Here is a 17,154-nt window from a genome sequence, read left to right on the forward strand (position 1 = left end):
ACGCGTATAAACTATTCTTTGCCTATGATCCTGAAAAGTAGGATGAAGTTGCATGATCTTCCAACGCTTTTTAATTATCTGTACTGCTGCATTTATCCAACACCATTACCTCTCATACTATGCCCCACATTCCACTAAGGGTTAGATCCAAAATAGTTCCCCCTATCATTGGTTTATCTGCCTGTTCGGTCTGTCCTGGTGGATGGTAGTACAGCCCTAGCAGTATACTCCTTCCCTTCACACCTAGAATTTCTATCCATAAAGATTCCACGCTGCTATCTGTTTCATGTAAAAATATTTATTTTGTTTGACTCGATTCCTCTTTAAATATAACGCTACCCCCCCTCCAATTTGATCCCGTTTATGATTGCAATATAAGTTGTACCCTGCTAATATCTTGTTCCACTGATTGTTCTCCTTCCACCAGGTCTCTGAAATGCCTATTATATCTACCTCTTCATTTAATGCTATATTCTCCAGTTCTCCTATCTTATTTTTAAGGCTTCTTGCATTTGTATATATACACTTCAAACTGTCTTTTTCCTTGCATATACAAGCTTCTGTGAAGTCCAATGGAGATAACTTGCATCCTTTACTCTGTTCACCCATCAAACCTTTCTGACTCTTTCACCATTATTGAAACATCTCCTATTGGGATTCCCTAAATATCCTGTTTCAATGATATCATTCAAGGACACTCCACACCGGACTATGTGCTCCTGGGCAACTGTCGGTTTTCCCTTCCATTTTAGTTTAAAAGTTGTTCTATCTCCTTTTTAAAGCCTGGTTCTATCCTGATTAAAGTGGAGCCTATCCTTTCAGAAGAGGCTTCCCCTTCCCTAGAATGTTGTCTGTTTCCTAACAAATTTAAATCCATCATTCTTGACCCATCATCTCAACCACACATTGAGGCTTTGAAGCTCTGCCTGTCTTTTGGGTCCTTTGCGTGGAATGGGGAACATTCCTGAAGGCTACCCTGGAGGATCTGGATTTCAGCTTTCTACTTAGGAGCCTAAATGTGGCTTCCAGAACCTCTATCACACATTTTCCTATGTCATTGGCACCCACATGTACCAAGACAGCTGGTCCCTCCCCAGTACTATCTAAAATCTGCACCAGGCAGGCAAGTCACCAGGCGATCCTCATGTCCACCAGCCACCCATCTATCTACATGCCTAATAATTGAACCATCAACTACAGCAGCCATCCTCCCTCCTAGGCAGAAGCTCCTGGAGACACATCTTCAGTGCGAGAGGATATTGTATCCCATGGTGGGTTTGTCCTGGCTACAGGGTTATTTCCAATTTAGCCAGGGTGATGTATTTCCTTTTAGAAGGCCTCCATCCTCCAAGGCAGCACAGGGGCTGCCAGATTGGAGGAAGGACTTATCTACAACATTCCTATAGGCCTCCTCTATTTATCTGTCTCCCTCAGCTCCTCCAAGTCTGCTAGTCTAGCCTCAAGAGAAAGGACTTGTCCTCTGAGAGCTAGGAGCTCTTTGCACTGATTGCACACATATAACCTCTCACCAATTGGGAGATAATCAAATATGTGACAATCGCAGCAAAAGACTGGATAGCACCCCTCTTGCTGCTGGACTGCTGGTTGCTGGGGGTGGGAAGGATTTGGGTAGGGGGCTGGGAATAAAGACTGAACTAGGCCCTGCTGTGCCTTCTACAGGCTATCTGTTTAATGCAATGGCAGAAAGTTCAAGTTTTAAAACTATGGGTTAAAGGGTATGGAGACTAGTTAATAAAGTTTGTGTGTGTGTGTGTGTGTGTGTGTGTGTGTGGGGGGGGGGGGGGGTTATCCTGTCTTTATCAATAACCTATAGTCCTCTTTTAAACTCCAGTCTTTAAGTTATGAAAGCATAGAGCAAATAATGTTCACAAACCCAAATAAATGTCCTCTTCTATCAGAATTCTCAGACCATTTACAATACTTTCCTATGTAACCAGCCCCACTGATACCTGTAATATAAATATTGATAATAAATAAGCATCAAAATCTGACATTTACTGCACTTTCCTATGTAAACCAGGCTCTGCTGACACCTCTTCCCTCTATATATCACCATATACACAGGTATTCCTGCACATGCTTATATGTATTTTACCAATGTTCTGCTTTCAGTGAACCTTTTGTAAAATATCTAAGAAATTTTCAGTGTCGCCACTTGGAGTCCCTTTTCTCAGGAAGAAATCCTATGCAAATTAGGGCATCCCCCATTTGAATTAGTGCAGTCCTCCTCCTATGATGATTAAATGCATTTCATATTCTGGAGGCCAAAATATTTTTGGTGTCTCAGGCCTTTAGTGATGGTCGAGGCTATTTATTCACTTGCTGTCTTTATTTCTAGGACTTCTTTACTGACCAAATAAAAGGCAATTCCTGGGTTGGTCTATGCTTCACAGATAACAGTTGGATATGGCTGGATGGTACAGAGTCAAGGTATGTTTATTTATTCAGGACTCAATTTACCACAAGAGGAAACTCACCATACAGAAAGGGTAAGATGCCAACAACAGATGAACTCACTCCATATAGCAACAGAAATCCTTATTCTGACATGTATGTGTACCAACATGATGATACGTATTTACCCGGACTATGTAGTCATTCCTTGGCGTATGGATTAGGAAGAGCAGGTCCTGAATCAAACAAAGATATGTGCAAGAAAATGTATTGTAGTTAACAACAAATTCAAATTATGGATGACTCAACATGAGCCATGTTTCGGCCGTAAGGCCTGCCTCAGGAGTCAATACCAAATACCTCACTTTAAAAAGATGTGATTGAGATAGAGCGCTGTTCTTCAGAACTTTCATGGGGCAAATTTTTACAAGTGACTTTTGGGTTCATTTTCAACAGAGAAAAACGTCCAAAAAATGACAAGTCTGCATTTGGATGTTTTTGTCACAAAAACTCCCATGGCGCGTGTCACAAAAGGGAGCATGACTGAGTCGGGGCATTCTGAAACATTGAATGCGGAATTACAGAATACTGCCTAACTTAGGTGCTAGTATTTACGCTAGGTTTCAGCAGGCTTAACTCCAGCACGTGGAATCCATGCTAAACATTATGTATGTATGTATTTATTTATTTATTTATTTGGGATTTATTAATCGCCTTTATGAAGAGATTCACCCAAGGTGGTATACAGTAGGTACAGTTTAATATAAAACTTATAATTTTGTTAACAGCATAACAATAGTAAAATAACCAAGAATAAACATAAATACAATACATGAAACCTAATACCTAAATCTCCACTACCCAAGCTGCAAAGGACTCAACGTATGCGTCCAGCTTCTCTTACATAAGTGCACAACTATGGAACGCACTGCCAAAAGTCGTAAAAACAACGTATGACCACCTAAACTTCCGGAAATCACTAAAAACAAACCTGTTCAAAAAGGCATATCCCACTGACCCAACATAAAGACTGAATACCTGCAACACAACAGTCAAAGCACGTAATGGACATACTTAACTCTTCCCCTCTAAGATGCTTATTCGACCATAACATCACCTTGTATTTGTTCATACCGGAATTGGCGAATGCCGATACTGTACCGTGTAAACCACATTGAGCCTGCAAATAGGTGAGAAAATGTGGGATACAAATGCAACAAATAAATAAATAAATACATAAGTAATAGAACTACCGTGAAAGTGTCAAAAATCTACACATTTAACAGCAGTGGAATTCAAATACCAGCAATATAATACAATGTTAGCATAATACTAGTGATACACCTAATAAGCGTGCATTAGTGCATTCAACTAACAGATATGATGCTAAAGATTTTCTACAATACGGATTACCATATAGCTGAGGGACCAAGAGCAGATATGTGATGGGAACAAGATGTGTGGTACAGAGTCAGTTGGGGTAATTGATGGTTAGCTAAACTCAAGGCAAGAGATAAGGAACTGATCTAAGTTACAGTGTGTGTAGGAAGGTAGTCCAGGTGCTATAGTCAGTCACCCTACGTATTAAAGGCTTGGGAGAAGAGCCAGGCTTTCACCTGCTTCCTGAAGTAGAGGTAGTCTTAGCCCCTCTGGGAGTAAATTCCAGAGCGTGGGGGCTACTCCTGAGAAGGCTCGCTGGCGGATATCACATTGTACAATTTCTTTTGATGAAGGCACAGATAGTGATGATCCTTGAAAGGAACTTAGAGGTCTTAAAGGTGTGTAAAGGGCTAACACATTCTTAAGTACTCTGGCCCCTTTTGTTTGAGGACCGTGAAAATGAAACATTGAGTTTAAATTTAGCCCTGTGAAGTACTGGTAGCCAGTGTAGCTTTTACAGGAAGGGTGTGATGTGGTCATACTAACATGGTAACATAGTAGATGACAGCAGAGAAAGACCTGTAGGGTCCATCCAGTCTGCCCAACAAGATAAACTCAAAAGTGCTACTTTATGTATATACCTGACCTTTATTTGTATCTGCCATTGTCAGGGCACAGACCGTAGAACTCTGCCCAGCACTAGCCCTGCCTCCCAACCACTAGCCCCACCTCCCACCACTGGCTCTGCCACCTAATCTCCGTTCTGCCACCCAATCTCTGCTAAGCTTCTGAGGATCCATTCCTTCTGAACAGGATTCCTTTATGTTTATCCCACACATTTTTGAATTCTGTTATCGTTTTCATCTCCACCACCTCCCGGGGAGGGCATTCCATGTATCCACCACTCTCTCGTGAAAAAATACTTCCTGACATTTTATTTGAGTCTGCCTTCCTTCAATCTCATTTCATGTCCTCTAGTTCTACCACCTTCCCATCTATGGAAAAGGTTCGTTTGCGGATTAATACCTTTCAAATATTTGAATGTCTGTATCACATCACTCCTGTTTCTCCTTTCCTCCAGGGTGTACATGTTCAGCGTCAGCAAGTCTCTCTCTCATACGTCTTGTAACGCAAATCCCATACCATTTTTGTAGCTTTTCTTTGCACCGCTTCAATTCTTTTTACATCCTTAGCAAGATACGGCCTCCAAAACTGAACACAATACTCCAGGTGGGGCCTCACCAACGACTTATAACAAGTGCATTAACACCTCCTTTCTTCTGCTGGTCACACCTCTCTCTATACAGCCTAGCAACCTTCTAGCTACGGTCACCACCTTGTCGCACTGTTTCGTCACCTTCAGATTCTCAGATACTATCACCTGAAGATCCCTCTCCTCGTTTGTACATATCAATTCTCACCGCCTAACACATACGTCTCCCATGGATTTCTACTCCCTAAGTGCATCACTTTGCATTTCTTCGCATTAAATTATAATTGCCAAACCTTAGACCATTCGTCTAGCTTCTGCAGATCCTTTTTCATGTTTTCCATTCCTCCTGGGTGTCCACTCTGTTACAAATCTTAGTATCATCCACAAAAAGGCAAACTTTACCTTCTAACCCTTCGGCAATGTCACTCACAAATATATTGAACAGAATCGGCCCCAGCACCGATCCCTGAGGCACTCCACTACTCACCTTTCCCTCATCCGAGTGGATTCCATTACCACCACCCTCTGGTGTCTGTCTGTCAACCAGTTCCTAATCCAGTTCACCACGTCGGGTCCTATCTTCAGCATGTCTAGTTTATTCAAGAGCCTCCTGTGGGAAACCATGTCAAAAGCTTTGCAGAAATCTAAGTAGATTACATTTATAGCACGTCCATGATTCAATTTTCCGGTCACCCAGTCAAGAATTGAATGAGATTCGTTTGGCACGATTTACCTTTGGTAAAACCATGTTGTCTCGGATCTTGCAACTTATTGGCTTCCAGGAAATTCACTATCCTTTCTTTCAGCATCGCTTCCATTACTTTTCCAATAACCGAAGTGAGGCTTACCGGCCTGTAGTTTACAGCTTCTTCCCTATCCCTATCAGTGGCCGTAGCTAGAAGGTTGTTAGGCTGTATAGAGAGAGGTGTGACCAGCAGAAGAAAGGGGCTGTTAATGCCCCTGTATAAATCGTTGGTGAAATCCCCACCTAGAGTATGGTGTTCAGGTTTGTAAAAAGAATTGAAGCAGTGCTAAGAAAAGCTATGAGAATGGTATGGGATTTGCGTTACAAGACGTATGAGTAGAGACTTGCTGACCTGAACATGTTATACTCTGGAGGAAAGGAGAAACAGGGGTGATATGATACAGACGTTCAAATATTTGAAAAGTATTAATCCGCAAACAACCTTTTCCGGAGTTGTGAAGGAGGTAGAACGAGAGGACAGGAAATGAGATTGAAGGGGGTCAGGCTCAAAAAATGTCAGGAAGTATTTTTTCACAGAGAGAGTAGTGGATGCTTGGAATGCCCTCCCGCGGAAGTGGTGGAAATGAAAATGGGTAACAGAATTCAGCACGCGTGGGATAAACATAAAGGAATTCTGTTCAGAAGGAATGGATCCTAAGGAGCTTAGCCGAGATTGGGTGGCAGAGCCGGTGGCGGGAGGCGGGGATAGTGCTGGGCAGACTTATACGGTCTGTGCCAGAGCCGGTGGTGGGAGGCGGGGCTGGTGGTTGGGAGGCGGGGATAGTGCTGGGCAGACTTATATGGTCTATGCCAGAGCTGGTGGTGGGAGGTGGGGGCTGGTGGTTGGAAGGCGGGGATAGTGCTGGGCAGACTTCTACGGTCTGTGCCCTGAAAAGGACAGGTACAAATCAAAGTAGGGTATACACAAAAAGTAGCACATATGAGTTTATCTTGTTGGGCAGACTGGATGGATCGTGCATGTCTTTTTCTGCCGTCATCTACTATGTTACTATGTTACTATCACCACTTTTGTGAAAAGGGACCACTCCGCCGTTCTCCGGAACCTCTTCCGTCTCCAAGGATTATTAAATAAATCTTTAAGAGGACCCGCCAGAACCTCTCTGAGCTCCCTCAATATCCTGGGGTGGATCCCATCCAGTCCTATGGCTTTGTCCACCTTTAGATTTTCAAGTTGTTCATACACACTCTCTATTTAGCAAGTTTCTTTTTCTTCACTCATTATCTACATAGCGGTTCGCATCATCTTTCAGTCTCACAATTCCCTTTTTTGTCTTCCTCCTTTCACTAATATACCTGAAGAAATTTTTGTCACCCTCCTTACCTTTCTAGCCATTTGTTCTTCCGCTTGCGCTTTCGTCAGACATATCTCTCTCTTGGTTTCAGTTTCATCTGGTATTCCTCTCTGTGTTCCTGTTCTTGAGTTTTTCTGTATGTCATTAACGCCATTCTTTAGCCTTTATTTTCTCAGCCACTTGCTTGGAGAACCATATCAGTTTCCTTTTTCTCGTTGCTTTTATTTACTCTGCTTACATAAAGGTTTGTGACCATATTTATAGCTTCTTTCAGCCTGGATCACTGGCCTTCCACTTCTCATATGTCCTCCCAGCCCATCAGCACCTTCCTCAGGTATTCCCCCATTTTACTAAAGTCAACATGCTTGAAATCCAGAATTTTGAGTTTTGAGTGGCCGCCCTCCTCTTCAGCCGTCATATCAAACCACCCACTCGGACATTTTATTTTATTGTATTTGTATCCCACATTTCCCACCTATTTGCAAGCTCAATGTGGCTTACAAAAACCTGTTATGGCATCGCCATTCCAGGAGATAGATACAATTGGTGTTATAACACATTTGACACATTATCCCCATTTGTGAGCACCAGATCCAGCATCGCTCCCTCTCTCATGGGTTCCGTCACCATTTTCTACGCAGAGCACTTTGGAAAGCATCCATGATCTCTTTACTTCTTTCCGATTCCGCAGATGGAACCTTCCAATCTACATCCGGCAGATTGAAATCTCCCAGCAACAGCACCTCTCTCTTCTTTCCTAACTTTTGAATATCTGCGATCAGGTCTTTATCTATTCTTCCAATTGTGTCAGAGGTCTGTAGACAACACCCACGTGGACAGGGGTTCTATCATCTCTTTTTAAGGTGATCCATATAGCCTTCTATCATCCTGCTGCAGCATTCTGAATTAGTTGAGCTGATACAAATTCTCTTTGGTTTGGCCAGTGCATAGGGCATTACGGTAGTCTAGTCATGATGTTATCATGGCATGACCACTGTAGTCATACTCATGGACCACTGTGGTCAGACACGTTTTTCAATATATGAAGATTTCGTAGCTGCCATAAATAATATAAATAATTTTGTGAAGGTTGTTTGAATTTGTGGGATCAGAGTGAGTGATGAGTCTAGCAGAATCCCAAGTAATGCTTCCCCATGTCTGTCTCAATAGCAGACTATGGACTTTCCTCCAGGAATTTGGTCCAAACCTTTTTAAACCCAGATATGCTAACCGCTGTTACAACATCCTCTGGCAAAGAATTCCAGAGCTTAACTATTCATTGAGTGAAAAATAGTCCTCCTATTTGTTTTAAAAGTATTTCCATGTAACTTCCTCCAGTGTCCTCTAGTCTTTATACTTTTGGAACGAGTAAAAAATCAATTTACTTCTACTCATTCTACACCACTCAAGATTTTGTAGACCTTAATCATATCTCCCGTTATTCGTACTCTTTTCCAAGTGAAGAGCCCTAACCTCTTTAGCTTTCCTCATACGAGAGGAGTTCCACCCCATTATCATTTTGGTTGCTCTTCCTTGAACCTTTTCTAATAACGCTATATCTTTTTGAGATATGGCGACTAGAACTGAAAGCAATACTCAAGGTGCGGTTGCACCATGGAGCAATACAAAGGGATTATAGTATTTTCGGTCTTATCACCATCTCTTTCCTCATAATTCCTAGCATCCTGTTTGTTTTTTTTTGGCTGCCACCGCACACTAATCATTTGATTTCAGTGTATTATCTACCAATGACATCTAGATCTTTTTCCTTGAGTGCTGACCCCCAAGGTGGACCCTAGCATCAGCTAAGTATGATTTGGATTATTCTTTTCAAATGTGCATCACCTTGCATTGGTCCACATTTAATTTCATCTGCCCATTTGGATGCCCAGTCTTCCAGTTTCCTAAGATCTTTCTGCAATATTTCATAGTCCGCATGTGTTTTTAACATCCTTGAATAGTTTTTATCATCTGCAATTTAACTCACCTCCTCATTGTTCTGATTTTCATATCATTCATAAATATGTTAAATAGTACCATTCCCAGTACAGATCCCTGAAAGCACTCCACTGTTCACCCTCCTTCATTGAGAGAAATGACCATTTAACCCTACCCTCTGTTGTCTGTGGAATAACCAGAACCTTGCCTTCCATGACTCTTGAATTTTCTCTGGTCTCTCTTGAGGAACTTATCAAAAGCTTTATCATCAGCAGTAGATGTAGAATTTTTTGGCCATTGACCGAAGCAGCTCAGCAAGAGGCTTCAGGTAGATATTAAATAAATGGGAGACAGTATGGATCCCTGTGATACACCCACAGTCCAGTGCCCAGGTGATGATGTGCTGTTGCTGAGCAGAACTGATTGTAGTCTACAATCTGACAGGATTTGAACCAAGTAAGCACTGTGGCCACTGATATCTGTTTATGCCAGTCTGGTAAGCAAGATATTATGATGCACGGTGTTGAAGGCTGCCAAGAAATCGGAGCAACACTAGTATAGCATTGAGTCAGATCGTCTGCCATGGTTTCTGTGCAGATCATCAAGAAGGGACACAAGAAACTGTCTCTGTTCCGTACCCAGGTCTGAAGCCAGATTGACAGGCTTTTTTTTATAGAATAGTGCGTAACGTTGAATTATCTGGTGCCTAATTCAGCGTTGTGTATTGAATTCCCTCCATTATGTTAAATGTGTACATTTCTGAAGATAGCACCCCTACTATAAATGTTAAGTACATAAGTATTGCCTTACTAATAGCTGGAAAAATGTGGGATACAAATGTAATAAATAAATAAATAAAAATACTAGGAAAGACCAAAGGTCCATCGAGCCCAGCATCCTGTTTCCAACAGTGGCCAATCTAGGTCACAAATACCCAGCAAGATCCCAAAAATGTACAAAACATTTCTATGCTCATTGCTTACACTATGCCATTTTATTTTCCCAGCCATAATTTCATGGTAGAGCTGCGGCTCTCCTAGGTTTGCTGCATCTGCCACTCAATACTTAGCAAGCCACAGTACAATTATCCTCACACAATATTAATTTTTCCAAATACAGTTTGTTCTCCTTATCCACATGTTTGGTATTCGCTATTCCGCATATTAGCAAAGGAGTGAATAAAGGACCGTTGTACGCAAATCTATCTCATGTAAATTTATTGTGCATATCTTGAATACCTGACCTGCTGAGTGTGTCCCAAGGAGTGGGTTGAAATCCTGTACTCTACAGTATTCTTACTTTACAGAGGAAATATTTTCCACAGCACTTACTTAACGCTTTTAGCTTTGAATAATTATATTCTTTTTTTCACAACAGGTCTGTTACAACTCGTTCTAATTCTCGCTGTGCAACACTGTTTAAGGGTAAATTATACGATCGGAAGTGCGCTGATCACAATCACTGGATCTCTGAGAAGCGTGCAGTCCAGCTGCTGATTAAAGAGGATTTTAATATTCTACCGGTATCAATTAGTGGCATGAAACATGTCAATGGAAACTAAAGAGAAAGTGTGATCATAACGATAGACTATGAAGACGGGAATGGATCGTCATGTGTCTTATCCATGTTCCAGATAAAGATGGAACATTGTGCATCATCTTGATTGGTTTTCCAAGAAGATGGTTTATAAAGTGTATAAATAAATATAAGAATTGATACCTTTGTCTTTCTGCCATCCTCTCTCCCTCCCTCATGTCTATCTCTCATCCTGGGGCTATGAAACGGTTGCTGGATCAGTTAAGAGATCAGAGAGAGAACAGAGAGATGACCCATTCTACATTATTACTGATCTGCTAAAAGGTGCTGAGGCTCCTGTTGGCAGCTCTTGATCGAAGCCTGTAATATTAATTTTAAATTGCTTTGGATATTTTTCTTTTTATTTTAGCTATGTGAATGTTTCGTTGGATGGGGTTGTCTTGTGGGTGCTGAAGTTGGCGATGAGGTTGGTAATGGAAGGGATAACAGGTTGGGGATTTGGATTGTAAAAGATCAAGTATTAGGAAAACATAATAATCAGTGATGAATGTTTGTAGAATGGAGTAGACGGTACTCTAAACTTCAAGCATGTTTGATAAGTGCAAGTCAGTGGATCAAAAACAACATTATTTATGAGATTTAAAACCCCATTTGCAAGGAACACTGAGGTTGCAAAAGGGACATTCAGAATGTTTCAGGTATTTTACAATAGACTCACTCTAGGGTCCTTTTACTAAGGTGTGCCGAAAAATGGCCTGTGCTGGTGTAGACGTGTGTATTGGACCCGTGCAGGTCCATTTTTCAGCGCGCCTGCAAAATAAAAATTGGGAAACATCCATTTGGGACTGAGACCTTACCACCACCCATTGAACTAGCGGTAGTCTCATGTGTTAACTGGGCGGTAATGGTCTATGCGCATACAAAGCTGATTACTGTCCGATTAGTGCTGCGTGCTGGAAATTTTCGGCACACCTAGTGGATACACATAAAAAATGAATCAAAATTTACACGCAAAGGACGTGCATACGCGCCTATGCAGCTTAGTAAAAGGGTCCCTCAGTGCCTAAGTGGTGGGACTTACATGCCTTTACTCGGAGTTCAGCAGTTCCTGTGAGTTTACGTTTGCTTTGCTAGTTACTTTCACAGTGACCTTGAATTGGTTTGGCACATGGAGTGTTTTGCTTGTGGTTTTACTACACTGACCACAAAGAATATTTCAAGTGGATGATTTTATAACATTCAAGAGACTCCTGATGCAGGTCTTGTCGAGTCTCGTTTGTCTTACAATAAACTGTTAAAGCATCTGAAGCATGGTCTACTTGTTCCTGAGTCATCTTAGCTGTTCTGCGCTGTACTGTATATCCTGTGGAGATTTGTTTCTACTGTATACACATCACCAGTTTTAAAACTTACACATGCAAATGCTGGATTTTGTAAAACTTTACATACAAGTGAGCCCACTTGAGCTAAACATCAAAGGCCTGATATTCAAAGCCATTTAAAAATTCAGGAGAAGCTCCTGGCCATAGAAATGGCTTGTGGAGGGCTATCTGGAGATATTCCCTGGCAGTGAATATCCCTGCTAATCAGCCATTCTCTAACTGGCTAGGCTAAAGGTGGTACAAAACTTTATAGGAATAGATATTCTTTTGAATTATAAATGTTATCAAATGACTCTTTATTAATACAATTATTCCATCATTATTTAAAATCCAACTTTTTATAGTCCATTTCAGTTGTATTCATAGTCTTCCAAAATTCATAACATACATTAATTCTGTTTCAGCTCATTGTACATCAGTTCTTTATACAAAAAAAGTCCTTTCTTGCAGCTCTACACAGTGCTGTGTTTCACCAATGGCGTCCTCAGGAGCTGTCTAAACATCGCATAAGCACAGCGATATATCATTCTGATTCATCCATTGTATATAAGACAACTGCAATGGCTGTAAATATATTGTTACACCATGAGTCTCATATCTCTAAATTTCAACATTCTAATTCTTATAAACATCAAACTACTTACAATAAACAGATTTTTCATCCAACTTCTTTTGACACTGTCTCTCAGACAGGAGATCCCTTCAGTGGATTCATCCCCTACACATCAGGTCAATGGAAAGCAAACAAATCCATGTGCTACTGAGTACTCTCTATCCTCTTTACAAGCCATTCAAAGCAGCTGTGACTAATGGGTCCATTAGGTAAATTGCTGTTGCCTGGACTTAAATTACTTCAGTCCATTCAACACCTTTATTTAACCCATGTGGGGAAAAATGTTTTCCAAGTAAATTTCTGACTTATATCATCCTCTAATCCCCATACGTATCTATTTTAATTAAAATAGAAAATCTTAAGTCATCTAATGTATGTTTCTTATCTAGCCAATGTTTTACCAACGGTGCCTCAACATTTCCTCTCCTGATGTTACTCAAATTTTCCCCTATTCTAACTTTCACCTTTCTCTTTGTCTGACCCACTTACCATTGCTTGCATGGGCATACGATTACATATACCACCCCTGCTGAATTACAGTCTCCTGAATGTTTCAAATAAAAAAATGTTTTCATCATTTGATTATAAATTCTATCTCCCTCCAGAGCCTGTTTACAATAACAGCAATTATGGCACGGTTTAAACCCTACTGAGGGGTCTGCATTTTTAATATGTTTAGTAACTGACATCAATTCTCCCAGGTTCTTATTCCTGCGATATGCAAGAATAGGCTGTTCACCAAAAGCAGGGTGAATTTGTACAATATTCTAATAACGTAAAATCGCTTTACGCAACTGCATTGTGTGAATAGAGTAAGGGAGAACACATACTAGAGCTTGATTATCCTTTGATTTCGTTTGTTTATTTAACAACCAGTGTCTATTGGCATTTTGAGCTCTTTTGTATGCCCTTTTTTGGGTATTTCCTCTGTAAAAATCATTGTTTCATATTATCTGCATGCACTTGAAACTTTTTTTGCTCTGAGCATAATCTCTTCACCCTGAGAAATTGTCCCATAGGTATGCTTTCTCTTAATTTTCTCGGATGGTAACTACTAAAGTGCAACAATCAGTTTCTATCAGTTTGTTTCTAGAGTAACATAGTAACATAGTAGATGACGGCAGAAAAAGACCTGCATGGTCCATCCAGTCTGCCCAACAAGATAAACTCATGTGTATACCTTACCTTGATTTGTACCTGTCTTTTTCAGGGCACAGACCGTATAAGTCTGCCCAGCAGTATTCCCCACCTCCCAACCACCGGTCCCGCCTCCCATCTCCATCACAGACCGTATAAGTCTGCCCAGCAGTATTCCCCGCCTCCCAACCACCGGTCCCCCTCCCATCTCCATCACAGACCGTATAAGTCTGCCCAGCAGTATTCCCCGCCTCCCAACCACCAGTCCCGCCTCCCATCACCGGTTCTGGCACAGACAATGTGATTCTAATATCACGTTTAATATGGAAAAAAATATGCAGACAATAGATTTCCGGATATATCTATCTATATATATACAGGAGAATGTATTTCATACATCGTTATATAGGAAACAACTGATAGAAACTCATTGTTTCACTTTATAACACTAACAACGTTTGGGACAGTTAGTGCAATAACGACAGAGTATAAAGCCAAGAAAAGTTTGCTCCTTTCTGTTCCTTCATTTCTGCTGCTTTGTTGGTTTAGTATATGGACATATTTTTGATTTAGTTCCTCAGTCAACGGATGGGGAATTTGTGTTTGTACGGATTTCTATTGAATTTTACACAACCCTGATTTAGTATAATAAATATAGAGTAAAATATGTGTTTGATTAAATTAAAGCATAAACTGAGGGACATAAAATATAGGGAATATTAATGATGTATAGAGCTTTCAAGTGAGCCGATTTCGGCTAAACTCACTGAAATTAAGCTTGGCTGTGGTTACAGCCTATACTGAATTCTCCCATGTTCACTTTTTAAATAAAATGATACGGGGTTGTGCAATTCACTGGGTCTCTGATACTATCATTTTGGGATTGACTATATTAGATTTTTGCAAATTCTATATATGGCACCTAGAAAATTGGCGCAAAATAGAAATACGCTTAGGCATATTCTATAAACTTTGCCTAAAGTCAGGAGCGGTTTATAGATTATGCTTAGCAGCCGTTCCTGTGACTAACTATAGTCATGGCTGTTTACACATAGTAACATGGAGGAGAATAATCGAACGTCGCCAGCGAAATAGGTCGCCGGCGATCTATTTTGGCAGTGGCGCAACAGCTGGCCGGAACCGTATAATCAAAAAAGATGGCCGGCCATCTTTTCTTTTGATAATACGGTTTAGCCCGGCCAAATGCCAGAGATCGCCGGGGTTGAGTTGGCCGGTTGTGTTTTTCAACGATAATGTAAAAAACCGCCGGCTATCCCGAACCCGGTGAAATCCAAGGCACTTGGTCGTGGAAGGAGCCAGCATTTGTAGTGCACTGGTCCCCCTTACATGCCAGGACACCACCTGGGCACCCTTTGAAAAACTCCTTTATTGGAATAAGCACGTTTACTCACAGTTAACTGCAGATCAGAGGTTGTGCCCCACTGGCAAACGTTCTCCCTGGTACTGAGATTAGCAGTAGGTCAGAGCTGGCAGAATGCTGTACAATGCCCACTTTCAGGACTACTACGTTCTCTAATGTGGGTAACACATGAAAAGGATCTAAAACTGACTTACAAAAATGGCCACTACCTCATGGACTACCGGAAACAAAACAGGGCACACTCTGACCCAGTAAGCAGGGGGAAAAGCACCATGGGAGTAGAGCCTACCAACTACCAACATCGTGAGCACTGAACACAAGCTAGTGGAATCACGGAGCCCACTACCCTACACCCACCACAATGCATTGCTTATGTGACTCTGCAGTGCCAGAACAGGTGTCACACTCAGCCCTGAGTCGCTGTCAGAGGATAGAAGACATTCTGCTGTCATGAGGTGGGTACAGCATTTGAGGCTGGCATACAGGCTGGCAAAAAAGGTTTTAATTTTTAATTTTGTACTGTGGGAGGGGATGGTGACACTGGGGGTACGGGGAGGGCATCCCCCATTCCCTCCGGTGGTCATCTGGTCAGTTGGGGCACCTTTTTCAGGCTTGGTCGTGAAAATAAAAGGACCAAGTAAACCCGGCGAAATACTGCTTCACGCCGCTTTTTTTTTCCATTATTGGCGAAAGCCGGCCATCTGGTAGCCATGTCCATACCCGCCCATGTCCCGCCTTCGCTTCGCCGCCGACACGCCCCCTTGAACTTTCACCGGCGAGGCGAAGGGAAAGCAGCGATGCTGTCAAACAGAAGCTTTCGATTATACGGATATCGCCGCTTTTGCGAAATCGCCGGCCATCTCCCGATTTACGGCGATCACTTTTGATTATAAGCTGGATAGTAACATAGTAGATGACGGCAGAAAAAGACCTGCATGGTCCATCCAGTCTGCCCAACAAGATAAACTCATATGTGTATACCTTACCTGATTTGTACCTGTCTTTTTCAGGGCACAGACCGTATAAGTCTGCCCAGCACTATCCTCACCTCCCAACCACTAACCCCTCTTCCCCCCACCTGCTCCGCCACCAAATAAAACCTGGTATAAATGCCCACGTGGAACAGGTTATTCTATAACACTGCATGTAAATTTTAGGAACACCCATGACTCGACCATACTCCTCCCATGGCCACGTTCCCTTGTGAGATCCATGTGGTAGAGTTTAAGAGGACTACTTTATAGAATATGTGAAGCAAGTAGTGTGTGTAAATTCTAATTAGTCCCAATTAGTGCCGATAATTGCTTGTTAACGGCCAATTATCAGCACTGACAGGCTCATTAATCAATTGATGTGTACAAATTGGCTACACATGCCAATTTCCATGTGTAGCTCTAGGCGCCATACATAGAATCCGGTTAGTGCGTGGTAATTTTCTGATATCCAATCTCATGTCTGTGTGAGATGATTCTGGTCTCTAGCATCTGGCACATCCCAAACTTTTCACATTCTTGCATTGGATAATATACACTGCATTAGAGGAAGAGCATGAGTCGGATCCCCTTATACTGAATGTTTCTCTCCTGGGCAAAGTCTCCGGATGGTTAGTTTTGCAGATTCCACAAAAGTAATGAATCTCACTCCTAAGCCAGGCACGATCTCAGTCTCTCAAATTACCGCTAATTCTGATCATTTTGTTTAATATTTCATGGGCTATATTGATTCAATGTAACCTGGTGGATTATATTTATTTTTTCCTTATTTTTATTTTTACCCGGGGTCCAGGGAGGATCTGGGCTTCCAGCGATTGTTGGTGGCCAGTGCTGTAGCTCTAGAAGTGGTCCTGGGCTTCCTGTGCGGAGCCGCGCTGTCCGTGGCTTGCCCCAATGCTCTGAGCTTTGGATTTGGTTTTTTGAGTGGGCATCACTCGGGCATGTGTGTGGGTGATGCAGAATTTAATTAGTGAACATCTCTAGTTTTAAAGAAGCTTTGATAGAGATTTATGATAAAAATCTGTAAATGTCTTTAAATATGTGTTTACATTTATAAAAATGCACTGTATATGTAGTTTGATGGCACTAATGATTAGGATATTTTGATC

The sequence above is a fragment of the Microcaecilia unicolor genome, chromosome 2 (assembly GCF_901765095.1).
Source record: "Microcaecilia unicolor chromosome 2, aMicUni1.1, whole genome shotgun sequence".
NCBI classification, from domain to species: domain Eukaryota; kingdom Metazoa; phylum Chordata; class Amphibia; order Gymnophiona; family Siphonopidae; genus Microcaecilia; species Microcaecilia unicolor.